The sequence below is a fragment of the Zonotrichia albicollis genome, chromosome 4 (genome assembly GCF_047830755.1).
Source record: "Zonotrichia albicollis isolate bZonAlb1 chromosome 4, bZonAlb1.hap1, whole genome shotgun sequence".
NCBI lineage: Eukaryota > Metazoa > Chordata > Aves > Passeriformes > Passerellidae > Zonotrichia > Zonotrichia albicollis.
In genome coordinates, this window is record NC_133822.1 from 20,769,418 (window position 1) to 20,792,156 (window position 22,739).

Below are 22,739 nucleotides of genomic sequence, written 5' to 3' on the forward strand. Positions count from 1 at the left end.
AAACTTTGAGTTGCCTCAACTGAGTTGAACAAACAGCAGATACACTGGAAAAAGGAAATTTACACAGGCAGAGTCTATTACAGCCACACACGCAAAACGTGTACTTGTCAATTTCTCTCTACTAAGACCTTGAAACTCAACTTAAAAGAAAAAAAAACAACACTTAAAAAGCAAGCTTAAATTCAGCAAAAAGTTGGATGCTCTAAGACCCTTACTCACTAGAGAAAGATCTGCAGCCTCTCTGAGGGAGTGGGATTCCTACCCTCACTTTTTCTAGGACTGAATGATTATTTATCCCACTAAGCTTTCCCTGAAGGGGCCAACACATCTAACCATGGCTGAGGGGGAGAATGGCACCTCTGCCCGGCCCCACACGCTGACTCTGCCGCCAGCCAAGCCCAACTCCGAAGCCTTTGCCCAAGGATGCGCCACAGGCACGGCCCGGCAAAGCTCCCCAGCCAAAACCACGGGGCAAGGAGGATTCCCACATAAAATCCCAGGAGATCCTTACCTTCGGAGGTGTCCCGTGCCTCCTGCAGCGGTTCCTGGTTGGGATGCCAGCCGCAGCTGCCCGGCAGCAGCCTGAGGGCAGCAGCGGGGCGCGGAGCCATCGCCGCCTCCTCACAACCCACAGGTGCTGGGACAGCTGCCAGGTAGGGCCGTGGGACTACAACTCCCAGCAGCCCCCGCGCCTCCCTGCTTGGTCCCCCGTGGCTGCTCCCCGCCATGCCCTCTGGGGGATGTAGTTCCACCACCACCCCCAGCCCTCCCGGCTCACACGCTTCCCCTGGGAAAGGAGGATTTGCGTGGCTGCAAAGGAAGCTAACACTCTGAGACCCTTAATATGTTTCTTTTTTTAAAAGTCTATGCGTGTATGTCTGCAGGACAAATGAAAAAAAAGGCGCTAAAGTCAGCAAAATTTATATCTCCAGCAAGGGGGAAAATGGGAACTTACTGTACTTCCAATTGTCTTTCTGCTTCTGGTGGGGATTCTTTGGTTTGCTGTGAAAGGAGAAGAGAAAAAGTGAAAAATAAAAGCTCATAAGCAAGTATTGCCAAGTAGCTTTGCAAAATCAGATGGAAAAAACTCAAATGTTCCCATACACTAATTAGTTAATGACTGGCCTCCAGCCTGCAAACGTGCTGATACTTAACTGTATCCTCCACTCAAGTGAATGCAATTGAATCTCATACTCCAGTTGTTCCAGAAACTCAAGGCCTCTAGAAATTTTAAGCATGGCTTAGTAATGCTGAGATTTTAAAAGTTATTAAGGGCTTATCCACGTTGGGAGTTGCTGCAGAGTAGCTTCTCTTGCATAACTCCCCTTCCCTGTGCTGGACATGAATTTCACACTAACACTGCTTTATTCTGAATTAGTTTGCCCCATTCAGGCTTTCACAAGCTACCTTTGCCCAGATTGATGGACTCATGCAAGGTGAGCCTAAACTATGTGTTCTGTTGGGTTATTTTTTTGGGTTTTTTTTTTTTTTTCAAGCATTCATTTAGGCATTTGTTCCCAAAAGCTAGGCATTTCTTTTGAAAACTAGACATGAAGTTTCTCACACAGTCACTGCTGCCCTGAATTTGGGAGATCAATAGGATCGCTAAATGCCATGAGACTCACAAAAAACCCCTTTGGGAGCATGGCCCTGTTTGCCTAACTCTGAATGTTTGTTTTTCTAACACAAGGCTGTGCAAATGAGAGAAAGTTCCCCTTTCAGAGTAAAATCTGCTCTTAGTAATTAGTCCTTGTGGGCAGCAAGTTTTACTTCACAGAGAGAAAAAAAATCATAATCTGTCCAGAATATAGCAAAAGCTTTACATTTTTTCCCTATTTTTATTAATTGCATATGCATAAAAATATCAACAATGTTAATGTACAATGAGCCAGAGAATTTCTGCCAAGACCAGTATTACACCCATGGATATATCAACAGGTCACTTTTACTTGAGGTGAAGAAGAGAAGGAAAGGTCCAAAGTAACAGGAAATAATAAAACATGAGTGATGCAGGAGGTTTTAGTGTACAGAGAGGTGCCAGGGCCATCTCTGTGCAGTTGCAGGGCAAAGTTTCTAAATGAAGAAGACTTCCCAGCTGAGGAGCACAGGATGCAGAGGCAGAGACTGAGCCCTGCCAGAGCTGCACAGGACCCACACTGCTCCCCGACTTCCAGCTCTGACAAGCTCTGCATGGAACTGAAGGGAAGCTGCAGGATTTCTGCACCAAATCAATCCATTGGATGGCTTCTGGGTTCCATCTGTCCCAGGGAACTGTGCAGCTGCTTTGCAAGGCACCACAGTTCATCTTGTACTTCCAGAGCAAATTGGCAGCACCTGAATAGCACACTCGAGCCATAACCCGGATAAGCCTTCCAGGATGATTGAGATTCTACAGTATGTGACTTTTTATAGTAAATTTTTATAGACTTGCTAGAAAAATGTGAGTTTTGACCTAGCACTTTTCATTCCAAGAGTTCTGAATGATCTATTTTAATACAGGTTTAGAAAAAAAAAAAAAAAAAAAAAAAAAAAAGCATGTTCTTTTGACTTCAAGTTCAATTGATAGAAGATTTATTAATCACCATCATGCATATTTATATCAGAATGCCTGTCTTAAAGCAGATACATTGAAAGGCTGGAATGGATTGTTTCCCAAAATCTTGTGACATTAAGAGTGGAGTTATGTTTGCTTTCCTTTTTTGTTTTGAACTCTCTAGCACTTGTTTGACTGAGACAATCTCTCTTATTAAAAATGAGGTGTAAGATAACTACTTTTGTAAATGCACAGGGTTATTACTTATTCCAACAGGTATTTTGCTCATTTCTGACTTGCATAACTACAAACAACATGAATAAGTCTATTGAAACTGCTAAGGTCCATCTAATGCTTTCATTTTCCTGCTTCCCAAAACAACAATGCTCTCAGTCATCTATTATTTGCAAGAACTCACAGATAATATCAGAATAAAGAGGAAGCATGGATAATACAGCACAAGACCCTCCTATTGTTTCACTGGAATAGGGAAATCCACTGGAGACTGAAATTTCTGTAAACACTGGTCTGATGCTGGCTGCCCTCCTTCCCTCCCTGAGGAGCTGACTGTTGTGGGGAAGCTCAGCCCACCCCATTCACCTGATTGCTGTAACCCAGAGCTGAAAGACCTGCCAGATGTAAGGACCACAGCAGGATGAACACAGTTCTTCTCACCTGCAGAAAAGAGATGCAAATTCCAGGTGCAGATTGTCGCAGACATCTTTTATGAAAAATCCTTTCCTTAGGATTTTTCCTCCTGAGAAGCTGAGAAGCCTCAAGAACAAAATGTAAACAATTATTATCTGCTGCTGTGGAATGCAACAGGTGGATCTGTGATTAGCCCATGTTGTTGTTTCTAATTAATGGCCAATCATAGCCCAGCTGGCTCGGACAAAGAGTCCAAGACACAAGCCTTTGTTATCATTCCTTCTTTTTCTATTCTTAGCTTAGCTAGCCTTCTGAGGAAATCTGTTCTTCTATTCTTTTAGTATAGTTTTAATGTAATATATATAATAAAATAATAAATCAAGCCTTCTGAAACATGGAGTCAGATACTCATCTCTTCTCTCAACCTGAGACCCCTGTGAACACAGTCACAGAAGATGATTTCCCAAAAGCAGAAGACAAGACAATTTAAAAAAGCATTTTAATGCCCACGCTGCCAGAGCTGAAAAACCCTTTCACAGGGGAGCTGTGAACACCCTGCATCTCCATGAAGGGTGAATCAAATCCACAATGTCATGCAGGCTCATATATGGCAAAAGCTTTCCATTTTGAAAAATTCGGAGCTTTCCTCAGCCTGTTCTCTTAAACACCTAGTAGGCAAGGGGAAAATGGAGCCCAAAATAACGCCCTAGCAAAGTGATGAGCAGCAAAGCAAAGAGCCAAAGGACTCCCATTTCCCTTGAACACCTTTCACAGCTGCATCCTGTGAAAGGTGTTCAACCTCCCAGGAGGTTTCCTGAGCACTTGGCTGAGGCAGCAGCTGGTGCTGCCCTCTTCCCTCCATTCCCATCAGTATCCCAATGTGCAGCCTTGCAGGGCGCTTCCATTGGGTTTGGCTGACCACAGGTGAGCAGGGGAATCAACTTCCCAGCCAGCAGACCAGGTGGTAAATACATGGCACGCACAGTACTTAATTTGTAACTTTGATGATGTATTAGGGGCTAAAATAGAGGGAAACTCATGGGTTCCAAAGATAAGGGATGCTCTCCCTCCTGTGCCTGGGGGAGGCTCTGCTCCACATTGTTCCTGCCAGCAGATGGAGCAGGGCTGGCACAGGAAGGGTGAGCAGCAGCAGCGGGAGCCTCCCTGCCTCCACCCACGCCTGCCCCTCTCCAGGAGCTTCTCCTGAACTAGCCAGGCTCCCCTTTCCTGCAGAAGGTTTCTCGTTCCCTTTCCTGGCCAGCAGATCCATCCCAAAGGTCTCTCCCGATGAAGGAAAGCTCTCTGCAGTGATGCCTGCAGAGAGCTGAATACAGCAATGAGGGCTGATGAGTATAAAAGCATCTCTCTCTCCTTCTCCACTGGTGTCTGCATGTCCATGCTCACATGTCCACAGCAGGTCACAGAGTGTGGCCTCTCACATGTCCACAGTAGAACACGGAGTGTGGCCTCTCACATGTCCACTGTATCCACAGACTGTGGCCTCTCATATGTCCACAGTATCCACAGAGTGTGGCCTCTCACATGTCCACAGTAGAACACAGAGTGTGGCCTCTCATATGTCCACAGTATCCACAGAGTGTGGCCTCTCACATGTCCACAGTAGAACACAGAGTGTGGCCTCTCACATGTCCACTGTATCCACAAAGTGTGACCTACTGTGGCCTACCCTGAGTAGACAGAGACCTTCTACACACCCGTGCCCACCTTCCCTTTCTCCTGCACGGGTTCAGTGTCGTTGTCTCCAGCTGACAGAAGGGTTATTTTCCACTCCTGTGTTCCTGCTGAGTCTAAGCCAGGCACAACATGAAAGATGGATATGCTCATGTCGGGTCAGCAAATTAAACCTAGTGAGCTAAGAATAACCAGATTCCAAAGGTGAAAAAACAGAGATAGGGTGGAAATGGAGAAGTAGGTTTCCTGCTTAGCCCTGGGGATAGGAATAGATGGGAAAAAAAACCACCATGTAACCCTCTAATTCCCCTTAGAGCCCCTCTCCACCACCAATTCCCCTTACCCTCAACACCCATTTCTTCATTCCTTTAATTTGCTTTTTTGGTCAGATTGTGAGACACAGGTCCTTCTGCAGCTCCCACACATCCTATGTGTTTCAGCCTTTTAAAGTCAGAGATAATCATGGTGGTCCCTTGATAAGCACCCACCAGAGGACATGCAGGTAGCAGGCCTCCTCACCTCCTCATGGCAAAGGTGCCCTTCTGTGCACTTACAGTTAAGACTCAATGCTTATTTTTTCCATAGATAATATATAAATGTATTATATATATATATATGATATAGATATGTAATTATATATATATGTATATATACATATACGATATGTGTATGTGTATGTGGATATATATATATGTATATGGTAAACGCGGACAAAGTGGCTGATCCATGTGTCATTTTATGAATATTGCCCATGCACTGGCTTGAGGAAGGAGAAGCAGGCTCTGATGGGTGGGCAGTGCTCAGTGAGCATTATAATCAGGCAGTTTAATACAGATGTAGTGCTGCTGCTAGGGCATCATTCAGTGCACATGAAGGGACAAAGACACAGCAAAATATACAAAATAAATACTTTCTGGCTGGCAATGGGAGACATTTGCAGGTAACTCCCATATCTACATCACATTCTTCCTTTTTTTGCCTTTTGGTCTTCATTATTCTCCTTTTTTGAATCAGTTCATTCTTTCTCAAGAGTTGGAATATTTTGTTCTTCTCTTTTTTTTATTGTTGTTAAAAAGCATCTCTTTTGTTTATGTCACTTATATGAGCTTCACCATCATTAATTAAGACATCACCTAGTGTTATGCCCACAGGGGAAAGGCCAAGCTTTGTAAATGGAAAAGTACATCAGTGTCTCATTTGCTTTATAATAATCTACACATCTGAAGCCAAATGGTGGTTGTGTAGCCTTGGTATGTTCCAAAACTGCCATTATGGTGTAATTTATTTAAATCTGTTATAGAATAAAACAGAGATGATTGAAAATCCTAAAGCTCATACCTGAGAAAGGACACCAAGAAATCAGCATGGATTGTACTCTTTCTTACACTTTTTTAGTGGCAGAAAGATATTTTCTTGCAGAAAATGCCTTTAATGTAGATGTTTGAGTGATCTGCTACATTGACAGTAAAGAATAATATTTTATAAGGGTTTTATGGGGTAATAAAAGTCCAAGGTGGCCAAGTTTCCTAACAGAAAAAGCAAAATATCTCAGGGGTTGCACCATCTGCACCAGAGTGACCCCAGACTAACTCACTGTGAATGAGCATGTCTCTGTGTGTGTGTGTGTACACGTGTGTGTGTGTGTGCACTTCAGAGGGACATTCTTTGCTTCAGTTCCATTATAATTCCTTTAAATATTTATTACTGGAATGTAAATCCTGCTGAAAACTGAGGCCTCTGCTCTGGAAAAAATAGACCATCACCTACCACGGATGTTGTCACTCCAGTGAAATAGCCAAGTCCCTTTTGGAGAAACAAAAGGATTTGGTTATATAAACAAGTCAGTGCACTGAATTATAAGAGTGGGGGAAAAAAAAGAGCAAAAACCTGCTGACTGCTGGTTGAACTACTCCTTGGCTACGTGTGAACTGAGGTTGTGCAGATCTAGCAAAAGCAGGAGCAATATTAAAATGAATTGGTTACTAATAGTGGAAATAGTCCAGCAAGCACATTTACAATATCCAGCACTAAGGATGGCTTTGTTTTCAGATTGGTGTGTCTTTATTTTCAATGTAAAGCATTAATAAGCTTCTTAAGGAGATTGGGGATGGGAGAAAACATTGGCTGATCACTTCAAATCCCAGGAAAATAAAAAAGTTCTCAGGTTGCTGCATGAAATTACAAATTGGAACAGGTTTATACTTCTTGCAGTGCTATGAAAGCTTTACTTCTAGATCATTTCCAGACACCAGAAAGTTACTAAAATTCACAAAAGGAAAAGAAATTCTACATTTGTATGAGTTTTAAAACTTATTTTGGGACTTCAGCTTGATACCAGTGTATAGGAGAATAAACCTGTAATGTGAAAAAGCTAGTCAAAAAGAGGAACCAAGGACCAGTTTAGCACTATAAACACTTGGGAAGGGATTAATCAAATAATATTTGGGGTTACATTTTATTCTGAAGGGTCAAAACTGGACCAGACTGCTGTGGAGAGTACCAGCACTTAGGCTCAGGTATTTGTATCACTTTAAACCCTACTGTCATTTCAAGGATATAAATGAAAATCAGATTATTGGAAGGATTAAATTGGGATCAGTGTCAGTAATAATCTATTCCTTTGTGGTGACACCAATTGAAATGGGGAAAGTTTGGGGGAGGGGAGTGACACTATACAACATTGCCTATGGATTGTGTGGGAATGAGGAATACAAACAAGGGGAAGGAGGGTTAAATAGCACAGCTCTCATGTGCCCAACAGGCAGGGTATGCATAGGCCAGAGAAATCCTCCCTGGAAACAGCATTGCCCAAAGACACTGCCTCACCAAAGGCCAGTAATGGTGATGGAGTGCCAAAACACATCAGTCTTCCTAGTTTGTCAAGCTAATAAAGTCTCTGGGTGCTTCCACACTCCCAGTCCCACCACCCAGCATGCTCTAAGAGCCACAAAATCATAGAGGAATTACAAAGGAACTTTATTTCCTTTTTTTTTTTCCAATCACACTGCCCTCATCTTTTCCCTACAGTGTCACTCCAGTTATCTCCTAACTGGAAGAAATGGCAGCAGGTACCTGGCTGCCCTGTCTCTGAGGATTCTGAATTATCACAGGCAGAGGAATGTCCTTTGGTCTCCAAGCAGCAGCCCCTCCATCACCAGCCCAGTGCCATTACCCCATCCAGCCATCCCCAACTGCAATCCATGCAAGTGCTGCCTACATCAGAGCTAAGTGAGCAGCAACTGGCCCAGGTTCTTTATCATTGTCCAAAATACATTTCTACAAGTACCATCAAATTTACTTGGCTCATTTGCATCCGGAATTAATTTGATAGTGGTGACTTTATTTTGGTGACAAATTGCCCACTGGATTTTCTTTCAACCAGAGTCGTGTCAGCAAGATACAGAAGGTACCTTGTGGTGGTTGAGCAAAGAATGCATATTTAGATTTGTTTCTCATGTTGTCTTACAGAGAAAGTTCAAGACTGGGTTTTCACTCTGGGGTTCTCTGAGTGAAATCCTGCCTCCCTGATAAGCCATTTTCTGCTTAATCTGAAGATGATTAGAGGGCTGGAACACCTCTTCCATGAGGAAAGGCTGAGAGAAATGGGGCTGTTCAACTATCCAGTCCAAGAGAGGGCTCCTGGGACACCTCATAGTGGCCTTCCAGTACCTGAAAGGGGCTTGTAAGAATGAGGGAGACTGAGTTTTTAGTAGGGACAACAGGGCAAGGAGTAAGGGTTTTAAATTATAAAAGTGTAGATTCAGACTTGATAAAGAGAAGAAATTTTTTACAATGAAGGTGGTGAAACACTAGTACAGGTTGCCCAGGGAGGGTGATAGAGGCCCCATTCCTGGAAGCATTCAAGGTTAGGCTGGACAGGTCTCTGGCAACATTATCTAGATGAAAATGTCCCTTTCTGTGGGAGGGGAGTTGAAGCAGATGATGTTTAAAGGTGCCTTCCAACACATGGCATTCCATGATTCTACGGGAAAGGGTATTTCCCTGGACAGGAGTCTTTATCCTTCCACTGACCACTGAGTGGACAGTGCTGGGAGACTGGTGCATCTCAGGTCTTGGAGCAGGTTTCTGTAAATACACCTGACTATAAGCAAGATAGTGCTGAGAAGAAAGGAGTGCAATGTTTCTTGGAGTAAATAATGTTTCACTTATACTGCCCTGTAGCAGGAGCAAAAATCATAGGGTGGGCAATTCCCATCACTGTTCCCAGGTGCTTTTCCAAAAGTTTGCTTTAACTCTGTACAGAATGAATTATTTGAGTTTTTTTACTGTTTAAGAAGAAATGGTTGATATTTGGAATTGTGCATTTATAGCTTTGTCCCTTCAGAGGCTTCCTCGTAAAAGCGGTTCTTTTCACATTTCCCACTCGATTTTTTTTTTCAAATATGCATTTAAATTTCTTCCTCTATTTCTTTAGATGTGAAATGCAAGCCTCTGCATCTACAAAAAAGCTCACGCGCTTCTCTTTTCTTTCAGTCTTTCAGCTTCCCACTTTTACTTCTGCTCAGTTAATTACTCACTTATAATTTTTTCCCTCTTTATTTACATGGGCATGTATTTTCCCATATGGGAAGCTGCTGCCTGGTCCTTGGGAGCCAGTGTAACCTGACTCCAGCCCTGCTGGCTCTCTCTGAACCCTCTGGCGTCACAGAGAGCTCCCAGCAATGCAGGGGTAGGATCAGTGCCTTGCTTGGCACTTGAGCACTGGGTGCTGGGTGCCCATTCCCTGTTTGCCAGGTGCACCCAAGCATCTGGAAATGCTCCATCATCCCAAAAGAGCTCAGATGGGGAATGAGGCCGGAAAACCCCGTGTGGGCAAAGCAGGAGGGGCATGAGGGACTTGGGAGGGTGAGGAAGGGGAGGGCATCCCAAGCATTGCAGCCTCCATCCCTTTATCTCCCTCCTCCATCCCTTCATCTCCCTCTCAGGGTCTCTAGCTGGTCAGAGTCTCTTTTCCCAGCCCAGCACTTGAAGAATGAGTCTGAGCTCTTCATTTCTCAGTCTCAAGGTGGTTTATTGTATCTTATCTGTAAAATTCTTTCTCCTGTCCTGCTGGGGTCAGCACAGCAAGACAGTCCAAGGTGCCCTGCCTGCCCCTGGGTGGTGTTATGTCTTTGTACTAAAAACTACGTATATAATATATACGTATAAGTAATATATACAATTACTTCCCAATACCTATCACCTATGTTAGACAGTGAGCTTCTACTTTAAACCAATCTGTAAGTGCCAACATCAAAGCAGAAGATGGAGGCCAAGAAGAAGAAGAAGGAGAAAGGCTGGACATGCCCAGATCCCTCCATCTTGCCCCCCTGAATCTCCATTCTAAAAACTCCAAAATATACTTTTTCAGCTTGTGATAAATTCATTATCATTCTACTTAAACTGCTGTGGCTTGCAGATCTTCATCTAAGGTTGGTAACTTGCTCTATGGGTCATAATCAAACCCACACAGGCATCTTGGGCTCTGTGCCAGGGGCTCTGAGCCCCCTGGCAGGGCTCTTGGCTGCTCAGGACAGCCAGAGGGATGTTCTGGGTCCTGACATCCCTCCTCCATCCCTTCATCTCCCTCTGCCTGAGGAAGCCAGGCTGGCAGCAATGGCACTTTGTGCTTCAAAGGGCCCCGACAAGCACGTCACTGCTATTTGTGTAATGGGCTGAAATTCTTGAGTGAGCAGTGGTACATAAAGGAAAAGTCTCAGCATAATTACTGATCCTTACAGCTTTTCATTCCTGAAAATTTGAGGGTAAGGAAATAGCTGTAAGGGTAAGTAGGAGATAAATGTTGGTTCATGGCACATTCCTTATTTAAACATTTTCAACATGTCCCAGGGTTGCTGTCCCATAGGCAGGGCTTACCAAGGGTGCAGTTCTTTTCCTCTTCATCTCTAAATCACCAAGCTTTCTCCTTGGACATCAATTAGAACCATCAGAGCTGATTAAAAAAATAAAAAATTACACAGATCTATCAAAATTTCCTTTTTTTTTTTTTTGTTTTATTTTTACATTTTAAAAACTGGTTTTGAACACTTCTTTCTTGAGGTTGTGAGAAAATTTCCCTTTAGCCTCCCACAATCAAGTAATAACAGAAACAAAACACACATCCCCTTCTATATCCACATTAAAGAAATTTATGTCTGTCCCACTTAAGAGCTAGCTGCTACCGTGACCTGCATTTTTTTCATGTCATCTCCACTTTCTTGTGGGTTCATATTCATTTCTCTGTAGTGGTAGAAATGGAGTTCCAGGCATGTGTTTTTCTCAGAATCAGGCTGAGACTGAATCTCCGGCCACGGCTTTGGTCAAGTTTGGTCAAAGGGTTGAGTTGGTCTGAGAAGCAAAGTGTCTCTTTAGTGCCAGTAGCCAGAAGAAATTCTTCCCATTAATGCCAGCCAGGCTCCATGGCAGTTTCTTTCTCCAAAGAGATCAAAGCTTTCCATGCTGTCTGACTGGGACACCTTCTGTGACCCTGCACAGGCTGGGAAGCAGCACCCCAATTGATTTCTGCTCTCCCAGTTGACACAGTTTGCTGGATTTTGGAAAAACATTCTATGGAAAAGAGTTCAGCAGCAGCTGGTGTGAGGCCACAGGCTCTGTGGGCTCTGCTCCCAGTGCTATCAGTCACAGAGCTGGTGCCATGGCCAGCATGAGGGATGGAGCAGGATGTGATCTGAGATGGAGCCAGGGGTACCAGGGGTGCCAGGTACAGCTCACAGGCCAGAGCTGCTCCACAGCAAAGCACAAACCTCCCTTCTCTTCAGGTGCCTGCATGTGAGCATGAGCCAGAGGACAAAGTCTCCACAGTCTCCCACTGTGGGTGGGAAGAGCAGAGTCCACCTTCCATAACTTGCCTGCTTATCTCAATATTGTGCCTGGCACCACGGTGCTGTAGTGATTGCAACCCCATAAATACCCATGGCAGATAGTAATTAGCACCCCATACATACCATCCACACATGGTCTTGCCACTAGGAAGTACGAACGAGTTTTTCATACCCAACTGGCTGAGCAAGCTGGAAGGTGAAAATAACAGGGAGATTTTAAAAAACCCTGTTTGAAAACAAAGATCTTCCTTTGGAGTCAAACTTTTTAATGAAAACAAAGCTTAAACCAGCAGCCTTGTACAAGTAGCCTTTGGCTCCAAAATGCCCTTAGTCAGTATGTATGTGGCTGATAAAAGAGTAGTTGATTGATTCATTACAGCCAAAGGCTCAGCTCCTAGGAATGCATGGTGCTTAATATTTTTCCTGGGATCTCTTTGATCTCTGCTGGAGGTTGAGGAGCAGGCTCCAAATTATAAAGTATTTTTGGAATTATATTGAGACCATTCTTCAGAAAAGTCACCTTCAAGTCTCCAAGATTCTCTCTGGAGACACAGGGATGGTGGAAAACTTCGTGACAATTTTATCTGAGGAAAAGGAATATGACCAGTCTTAAAGGAATGGTAATCCAATCACATTTGGACAGACACTTGAATGTGGACCTAGGACCTAAAGTTTTCTTCGCATAAAACTTAAAGCACAAGTTTCTCTGAAGGTATGTGGAAGCAATAATAGATTTACAAATCTCTGTAGATCAGCTAGAGGAAGACAGGCATCCTACAAAAGGCACATGGGAGAAACTCACCATTTAATTCAGTGTGTTGAATTCCACAGTGTGTTAAATTTGGGTTAACAGAATGCAAGAGAGGCATGGCATCTGCTCTCTACCATTCCCCCTCTAGACAGAGCCCTTCCCCTCCCCTCTTGTACCTTAGAGCCCATCGTGTCTTTCACTTTTTCCTGTCTGCCAGGTCCTGGCCACATTTGCCAGGCTGCAGGAGAGCTCCTGCTGTCAGAGCAGTGGCTGAGAGTCTGCTGGAGCCTGGGGGTCTCCTCATCACAGAAAATGGTCAGCAGGACTGGAACCTTCAGTTCAGTATCTGACAAGTGCTCTGGCAAAGCAAGGCACAGAACAAGGAAACCTCCTTCAGCATAACTCTAATAACCTCCTCCACAATATTATAGGAACAGAAGACTCTACATTCACTGACTACATTTACCCGAGCATTACAAAATATTAAATAGCATATTTAGCAAAACAAGAGCTTTCAGGTATTCTCTTTGGTAAGGCAATTGTCAAGGGCAGAGCTGCATGTCGAGTTTGTATCTGCCTTGAAACCTCCACTGACTTAATTAGGGTAAAATGCATGAAGTGTAGTCATTATAATCTGCTTTGCAATGACACAAACATATGAAAGCCATGTTCATATGACAGGAGTGTCCAGATTTTGCATCCAAGCCCTTGACAAGATTTGGAGGGGAGAATAAGGAAGGAGGGGAGAAGGGAAGATGGTAAGAATTGCTGAGCTGATATTTCTAAAACCCTTGGAAACAGCCGCTAAGTCTTTCGCTGCCTCCACCCTTCCCAGTAGTCTCATTATGGTAAGTAATGTTGCACTTATTTGAAAACTCAGGTTTTCATGAGGCTGCCTGTGCAGGGGAGCCAGCAGCACCAGTGGTGCTGAAGATCTCTGCTCCCAAATGCTGAACCCCAGCTCTCGTGGCCCTTCGGCTCCCAGGAGCATCTCTGTTTTCAGGGAGCGGCTTGAACTTCTGCCTTAAAGTAAAAGCATATCATGACAGATACTCTAATCACAATGTCTAAATATAATACAGGGGAAGACAATTCAAGAGAGCTCAGCTACGCTTTTTAAAGCAACTGTCAGGAAACTGACTCTGTGGCTTGCTGCTTTAGAGTAAGATTAAATGAATCAGTCTCACCATTTGAATGCGTGGGAAGTCAGAGACAGCAAAGTGACAACTAAGGACAGTTTATTTATAATTGGGCCCTCCTTCTATGGTTGTTTGTGCACAAGGCCTGTGCACTGAGTACAAAAGTACCTGCCCTTTATGTAAAATTACTCACAAGTGCTACCTGTATGTCAGGTAGATGGCAATGCTGGTTTGGCTGATTACAAAGTTCATGTAATTATTGAACCATCTGGTGATGTTTGGGGAAAGAATACAGCTTATTATGCAGCAGCTTCAAAAGGCTCTGATTCCATGGTCCTTCAGCCAGGAGTCTTTCACAACAAGGAAGAGTCTGGGCTGGGAATTGCTGCCAGGAGATGTCTGGAGGGATGGCATGGGGACTGAGGCACTGTCAGTGCAGCCAGGGCAGGTCTGTGAGGGCAGGAGGGTGACACCAAGGCAGCATTGGTGGATGCTTTATGAGCAGGGAGCTTTGACATTTAAGCTGCAGATCCCCACTCCTTGGGCTAAAACTCTTCTGACTTTAACCCAGGTTTCCAAAACAAGGCTTACCACTGAGGGTCAAGAGTGCTGTAGCTACAGATGCAGTCATGAGATTGGGAGAAATTCAGTAGTTTATGGTACTGTCTGAATAATTAGCCCAAGTGGAGAAGCATCACAAAGAGAAATGGGAAGGAAATGCCAAAGGAAAAAAAAGGTGGGTTTCTCATCTCTACCTCCTCAGGATGTGGTCCTCATCTTTTAAAGTGTCCTTCTGAGTGAGTGAAAGGCAAAATGCACAAATCTGAGATAAAGCTGCTGAGAGAAGTAGCAGGGAGTGGCTGAGTCCCTTGGAAAAAGTGCAGCATTGCTCTTTGTCCAGCCTCCAGGTGGAAAAGTCAATGGAATGAAGCTGACCTCAAGCTTTTATTCCTCCCCACTTTGGCAGGCTTTAATCTATAGCATCAGCCTGCACCCCTAACTGGGAAATATTATTAAAATGACATTAAATATTAAGAGAGACAACACAGCATCTCTCGCGGTGAGGGAGCTCCTGACACAGCAATCTCTTCCTAATAAACTGCCTTGACAAACAATTTACTTATGTTCTTATTTCAATTAGATGAGCTACAGTGCAGCAGTAAGGGTGAGTGTGGCTGGGTGTTATTTTGAGAAGTAGTAAATATTTATTCCTCTCTCTCTCTCTGTGGAAGAGGGTGGGCAGCAGGGTTGCAAGACAAGACCTCATGATCACAATTTTTAAAGCTGGGATAGTCACAGGCTGTGACTAACCAGCAAGGCACAATGCTTTTGTGTCAAACTTTCACCAGTAGCTTGGCTTTTGGTACAGCATTTACAGTGGTGGACAGCATGGCCAGGTTTGGCTCTCATAGAGATCTGGGCTGGGAAAAGGGATAATATCCAGTGCATGGCCAAATAAGTGTAAATGCTAGAAGAGTTTTCTACCCCTGGCCAGAAGGATCCCACCAAGCTCAGGGCTGTGTTGTGGCTGGCACTGCCTGTACCAAATGCACTCCTTGGCCCACAGAGTCCCCAGATCCATGGTCAGGTCATGGGCTCAGACTTCCAGGTGAGCAAGGGAGGGGTGCAAGGACAGGGGAAGGACTGCTGGAAGGAACTCAGAAATTCAGAGCAAAGAAAATCTCCATCTCTGCTTTCTTGGAAACTTTGCCTGCAACTTCAAATATTTTCTGGAAGTGGACACGTGTGCTTGTCTTTGAAACACTGCTGGTCTGATGGCCATTTTGGGAAGAGGGATAAAAATGTTTGACTTTGGAAAAGCAGCTGCTTTCCAGAAAATCCCTTGAGTCTCCGCACATCGCACAGGTTGGAAGCCACGAGATTTCTGTCAGCACATCCCTGCTTCTCCCTGAAGTATAGCACAGAGGATCAGCTCTGGCAAAGTGCCACAGAAAATTTTATTACTTTATGGTCACTGTGTTTGTTTTAGAAGGCCTGACCAAAATTTTTACCTCAGTCTGTATAATTTTTTTTCCTATATAATAAAATATCTCTTTGAAAAGGCTTTTTCAGAGGCTAAAGAGTAGAGGGAAATCCCTTCCCTTGTTGCTGAAGCCATGTCTGAGATGAATTATAGCTGCTCTTCACTGGAAAGGCCATGCAATGGGATTTTTGAGGTGGAGAGTGAAGTGGAATAAATAAAGCTGAGCAGTGAGGTGGGGTACATGAGTGGGCCAGGCAGGCATTGCCAAGTGGGAATTTGGCTTGTAAATCATCCTGTTAATAACTCTATAGAGCCTGTAATGATAGGGAACCTCACCTAATGCCTCATCAAAAAGTCAACACACTTTGCAGAATGGGGCATCCCTCATACAATCCCCTACAGCACTTTACAGAGTGAATCACAGCCTTGTATGGAACTTTTTATATGTGTTGCCCTTCTAATCTGAAATAGTCCCTTCCTTTCCCTTTGACTGGAGTTTGGGAATGGATTTTAAATGGGCATTAGTTATAAAATTTCAGATCCAGAAGCAGAGAATTGGGAGTGCAAGATGATTCACCACATGCGCATCCACATCCCTACAGAAATGAAGTCTGGAGAATGTGTTTTAAGAGGCTGAGCCAAACTGTCCACTGGGTGCTTGCACATGTGTCCAGGGCCATCACAGCATCACCAGTTCCAGCAGAGCCACACAGGCTGGCAGGAGCTCAGGCTCTGCCCACGGGGCCCTGCTGATGCCACTGGCCATCAAAAAGGTTAAGTTGGTGCTGGCAGAGACTGTCCCTCCCTTGGAAATGGCACTTTCACTTTCAGTAAGACAGAGAGCGTGAGCCAAAGTTTAGGGATACACTGATGGTTTCACCAAAGGGGGATGAGGAATTGCAAAGGAAAAACAGAGATAATTTGAAAAATTTCCTGTTTAAAAATTTGAAAAAAAGTACTGGGGGACAAAAAATTATGGAAATAACTTTGTTTTTAGCAGGATACAAGGACTACATTTAATTTTTTGTTGTGTAGAATGGGATTTTTTTTTCCTTGCTCCAAGTGTACCTTTTAATACAGCTTTAGAGGGGGAATAATTAACAAAGCCTGCATCACAAATGTGGTGCTCTCAGGAGCTAGGTACTGATGTGCCCTTTCCCACTGAGCAGAGGTAAGCAGGAGGGTTTCCAGTGAGCTCTGGGAAGCAGGAATCTCTCAGGAATTTCTCAGCGCAGCAAATGCACCAGTAGGTGCTATTGGTGATTTTCACCAGAAGGATTTTCTTCTGTGAGTTTTTCTCCCTTCCAGCCAAGGACAAACCTCTGACACTAGCCCACATTATTGTTTGAAGAAAGATTGAAATCTCATGATTCTGACATCGTTTTATTTTTAATTTTCCACTGCAAATGTCAGGGGAAAAAATACCCTAAAAATTATACTTCAGAAAAGTCTATAATTACTTCCAATTAAATCATGGCCCTGGTTGTTTGAAAGACAACCACAGCTAGAATTTCATTATCTGATAAGCACTTTTCTTTAAAATATATTTCAAAGTTTCTTTTATTAATAATAAGAAGAAAGGGATCCAAGATCCTGCAACAATACCTGAGCCAAATGCAAAAGCTCGATGATGGGAAATTGTGTTTAACCCTTCAAACAGAGAGGCCACGTCATTTTTAGGGCATTTATTTCAGCAGTGCTCCTGCTGGGGAAGCAAGCTGAGCAGTGTGATCAGATGTGGTGTTAGGCTGGGCTGAGGTGACCCAGATCTCTCCTTCCCTGGAGCCCTGATCAGGCTGTGTGCTTGCACTGCACCTTCCCTCCATCCATGGGACCCAGAGCATTTTACAGCATCTGTCCTGCTTCTCTCTGCCACACTCCTGACTCCATCACGGTGCATCTGTTGAAGCCACTGAGGCTTTATCAGCCTCATCTGGTTTCACAGTGGGAATTGAGTCCCATCCCACTGTAAGCCTGTGTGACCGTGTTCACAGGGGTTCTTGGATGAGGGAACAGATGAAGGATCTGACTCCATGTTTCAGAAGGCTTGATTTATTATTTTATCATATATATTACATTAAAACTATACTAAAAGAATAGAAGAAAAGGTTTCATCAGAAGGCTAGCAAGAATAGAAAGGAATGATAACAAAGGTTTGTGGCTTGGACAGAGAGTCTGAGCCAGCTGGACTGTGATTGTCCATTAATTAGAAACAACCACATGAGACCAATCACAGATGTACCTGTTGCATTCCACAGCAGCAGATAACCATTGTTTACATTTTGTTCCTGAGGCCTCTCAGCTTCTCAGGAGGAAAAATCCTAAGGAAAGGATTTTTCATAAAAGATGTCTGCGACAAGCTGGCACCATGGATACATTTGTTACACCCTGAAAGAGGCATTTACATCACATGAAGCCACTGATGCTCAGACAGAGTGAAAATATCTGAGTTCTTATAAAGCTCCTCTTGCTGGTGCATGGGATAATTGTGCTGTAGGTTTTTGGGATGTTTATTTTGAACTGCAGCTATGACAGAGCCATGGGTCCCCAGCCCTACTCCAGTAGGCAGCATATTTTCCTTATGTGTTCAAAGATAAGGGCCTTCCCTCAGAACTTTACAAAATAAGGAGTCATATCCCAGCCCAGTTGCTGGCTGTTTTCTGGTGTGCTTGGAAGTCAATCTGGATCATTTGCTGTGTGAAAGAGGGACACATGAGCTGGAGGGAAGGGGCAGGAGGGCTTCCACAAAACACCTGCCTGGCAAAAAGGCTTTCATGTGGAGGGATAGGTGACATTGAAGGCCTCAGTCACTAGCAGCAACCTGAAATCCCTGTCACAAGGGACAGGATATTCTCCAGGTAGTGCCAAGAGGTAGCCTATAGCAAGTGTTTGCTAATGATGATCCTTGTGGGTCCCTTCCAACTCAGAATATTCTGTGATTAGCAGAGATGTAATGGAGATAACATAGCAGGCTGCCTGGGCATCCACAACTTGCACACAGAACAGACATTCCTGCTATCCGTGGAAAAATCCTTCTCCAAACATTCCACATCACAGTGGCTACTCTCTGAGTTAGTCTTACTAGGTGGAAAGAAATTAAAAATTGCAATTGACTCACCAGTAAAAATATGTGAGTGTACCCAGCAAATAATGTAGATTCCCTCAGCACTTACCTAATAATTTTGCTTTTAATTAAACTGTCCATTCCCTCACTGATTTACATTTAAAAAGAAAACAACTATGTGTATTTCACTGGGAAACCTTCCCCTGGTGTTAAAAAAAAAAATTTTTGCTTTGCTTAATGTGAAAGATTTGGGGCCTGATCCTTGTTAACAACTTGCTGCCTTTCAGCTCCACCAAAATGAAGATGAACAGGTATGAAAGATTGTCACTGAAGGGGACATGCTCACCCTGTGTGCTTACAGGCTTTCTCTTCTGCTTTTTTGGATTTTGTTTTTGGGGGTTTTTTTTGTTTGTTTTTTCGGGGGTTTTAGTGGTTTTTTTTATTGTTTTGTTTTGTTATGTTTCTGTTGTTGGTGTTGCTTTTAATGTACCATACAGTCTTTTGTTAGTACAGTTTTAGGCTCAATCTCTCCAAAGAAATAACTACAGTGGATGGGCAGTTATTTTATTATTATATTATTTAATATTTTATTATTATAGTATTTATTATTTTATTATGGGCACAAGAACTGGGAGCCACAGATCCCCAGCTTTGGGGGAAAGATGAATAAATTGCATCTCAGCAGCAGGCACCTCTGGCAGGGTCTGGCAGAGGCACCAAAGAAGAGGAGGTGATACCACTGTAGCATTTCTGGCTCTGAGAGACCAAAGGGCATCTTGTTTCCACTCACACAACTCCCCTAAGATGGGAATGAAGACCAAAAATTATGTTTCAAAACTCAAGTGCCTTTCTTCTTAAACTTGTCTTTCAAAATCTGTAATAATTTCTGAGGGAAAAATAAAAAGAAGCCCAAACTCTCTCCAATTCCAGCAAGAAACAGTGACTCCTGCTGCTCCCACTGCAATTAAGGCTCAGGTTGTTACCAGCAGGCCCCTGAGACACAGCAGTGAAACACCAGGTGCCTTTCTGGAGGAGCTACATGCCAAGACCACCAAGATTTGGAGCAGAAATGGAGATCCTTTGAGTGCTATAAAAAGGGCATCCCGGCTTAGTGCCTGCCACCACCACCTGGCAGCCAGGTCAGACACAGCTGGGCATGCTGCAGCCTTGGTGGCACATGGTGACCATGACACAGCTGAGCACCTGCACCCAGAGCAGGGCTGTGTTCATGGGAGAGCCAAATATGCAAGTGGAGAAATGAAACAACCTCCAGATGAGGCATTAAAAAGTGCTTCTCCTGTGCTGGCTTGCCATCCTCCCACAAAGTGAAAGGGACAAAGGGAAGAGTTTGTCTGTTGAGGTGGGAAAGTCTCTCAGGACTCAAAATTTCAGTGACACCCCTGCAGTCTCAGGCAGGAAGAGAGTGGACCATGATGTCTCCAGCAGAATGGCCTTGCCCCAGGGCTGCTGCAGCTGTGCTGCTGCTGACTGCTCCTGACAGGTATGTGCACACCACAGGTATGTTCACACCACAGCTCTGGCCTTGGCTCAAGGAACCAGATGGCAAAGGCTGAAACATCCTTGCATGGATGCTCAGTTTTGGGGAGAATGGAAAGAAGGTTGTGGGCTCAGAGCTGGGCCATGTCCAGAGTGCATCCCCATCTATTCACAGCAGTGGGGAGGTAGAGCAAGGGGTTAAGGGGTTGTACCCCCTTAGCTCCAATCACATCCCCCAAGTCCTCTACAAAAGAGACAGTCAGGAGGAGGCCCCTGTGTGAGCTGGGGAGGAAGGCTGTGCCTGGCTGGGCAAATCCCTGCTCCCTCTACATGCCCAGAAATCACCAGCATTGTCTATGCACCATGTTTTCACAGCCAGTCTGGGGCTGAGGTCAGGACCCGTTTGAGCTGGGTTTTATTTACCAAATGTAGCCTCATTTGGTAACAACATTTAAAAACATGTAAGATCAGAACAGTCCTTGTTGGCGAAAACATGCCCATTAATTTTCCTATCTTTGGACAAATTGTAAGTGGATGAGAGTCTGTAATATCCCTGGTGATATTGAACCTGAGAGGCATTCAGGAATTGCTGTCCTGGACCAGCCAAGCAGTCCATCAAGTTCAGCACCTTTTCCTTAAGACAAGCAGATTAACCTGTACTTTGAAGCCAACAGCTTTAGCATTTGCCTAAGTATGTCACACACAGGTTTGGATGTTCCTGTGTCCCCATTCGTGCTCCACCCACCAGCCACAGGGCCAGGGGCACCACTTCCATGCCCAGGCCACACATGGTGAGTCTGCAGACATCTCTGACGACCTCTTCCTCCTCTCCTTCTGGCAAGGAGTGGGTTTGGTTTATATTTGAAGCTCCTGTGTCATGCCAGCTTTGATGGATGTGGAGTTAAGACAAAGCCCACAGGCTATGGGATAGCCCAGGGTGAAAGAAAGGAAGAAGGAACTCTCAGTGCAGTCTCACACAGCAAAGACTGGAACATCTTCCCCTGTTCTGCAGCTGAGAAAAGTGAGGCTGATGTGGTGACCTGGAGCCACGCTGCAGCAGAATGCAATGCCAAGAAGTGAAGCTGGTTCCTGTAGCAGCCCACTCCTCTAGTTTTCTCCTCTGCTCTTCTCCAACACTTTTCCACATCTCCTCTTGTGTCTCCCCCTGCAGGGAGGCAGGCTGGGATCAGAAGCATCAGCAGCCTTGGAAAGCAGATAAGGTTCTCCAGCATAAAGAAGGCAGCAGTGCAGAATTACAATGACCAGAAACATGTTTTAGTAAAATATGAGACTTTCATGCCTAGAGCTGAACCCTGAGGGTTGCCATAGCTAAATAAAAGAGGGACAGGAAACAAGTTCAAATGCTGTTCCTGCTGTCATCTGCACGCTTGCCCTCCATCTCTGGCCTGGACTTCCCCAGTGGTCCAGCTGAAAGCAGGTCCATTTCTTTCCAAGATTGAGTGATGGTTAATCTCGGGATCACTCTCAAAATGAAGCAGGGATGAGCCGGGAGCAGGTTTTGCTCCCTCTGCTGTACGTACTCCTCCAGTGCCATCCCAGCCCACTTTTGAGCCCTCAATCACCTCCAGCAGCCCTGCGTGGCACTCCCTGACACATTTAAAATGTATCCTCAGCTTCATGTTGCAAACAGGATGCTAATGGGGCGTGAGACAGCTCTCCTGTAGTTTCAGGCATTTTTCAGGGGAGGGAGAAAAATCATGCCAAACGCTGAAGGTACCTTGCAAACAAAGATGGCCCAGAGGAGCCTGGGGATCACATCCTCGGCAGCACATCCATGGCCATCCTGCTCCATCGGCCAGGCAGCATGGATGTGCCCTGACTGCTTTTGTGTGCCAGCCTAGGCACCCGCAGCATCCCGAGACAAGGGCCAGGCTGGCTGGAGCGCCTGGCTCGCACTGAAACCCCCCAGTAAAAGTTACCTCTCGCCTCGTCCTCGAGGCATCAGTGGGAGTAGCCGGGTGTTGAGCCCTGCTGAGACCAAGTGCTGCGGTGGGAGAGCTCTGGGAGGCACCAGCGGCAGCGAGAGGGCAGCGTTTGGGGGGGATCAGCAGGAGCAGCAGGCACAAAGGGAGTTACATCTTCACCGGTCCAGTTCCAGACTGCTCATCTGCAAGGAGCTCCAGGCAGGCAGATCCAGACGGCTGCTAATGCAGGATCACAGCCCGAGGTTTTGTTTCCACCTTTGCCAGAGGCTTTGCACGAGTCTCAGCTTCCTTTGCCTGCGCAATGGGTACCTGGTGACTGACCTTCCTTTGTAAAGCTCCTGTCAGGCAAAGGGGGTTCCTGTGCCTGCACCTACAGCTTTCCTCTGTGCACTGACAAAAATGATGCTCGTCGGGTTGGTGCTCCTACAGCAAGAGCTCAACCGGAGAGAAGGATGACTTAAAATTAAAAAACGGGGGGGTTGGGGGGGGGGGAGGGAAGAGAGGGAGGGGAAGAATAGGCTGTCAATCTCAGTTAGTAAACACTTCTTTGATGTGGTTCCTATTAAAAACAAAACAAAACAAAACAAAAACACAACCTGACTCCTAAAAGCAACAACGTATGTTTATTTTAAATGCATCCGCT

The 22,739-nt window shown here is 44.8% G+C and overlaps 1 protein-coding gene across 7 annotated transcripts in view; it reads right to left on the bottom strand.

Moving 5' to 3' along the window:
• The window catches only part of TBXAS1 (thromboxane A synthase 1), a 265,426-nt gene extending 242,861 nt beyond the window's left edge, over positions 1–22,565 (bottom strand). For 3 of the 7 annotated variants that reach the window (XM_074539047.1, XM_026790876.2, XM_026790875.2), the window contains exons 1-3: positions 22,091–22,565; positions 10,751–10,826; positions 956–1,002 (exon numbers count right to left, since the gene is read on the bottom strand). The gene's annotated coding sequence lies outside the window, so the exon portion shown is untranslated. Of the gene's footprint in view, positions 1–955; positions 1,003–10,750; positions 10,827–11,838; positions 11,905–12,642; positions 12,825–22,090 lie in introns of all 7 variants that reach the window. The other 4 variants (XM_074539045.1, XM_074539043.1, XM_074539040.1 and 1 more) reach the window with 3 other exon arrangements.
• Between the last annotated feature and the right edge of the window lie 174 nt (positions 22,566–22,739).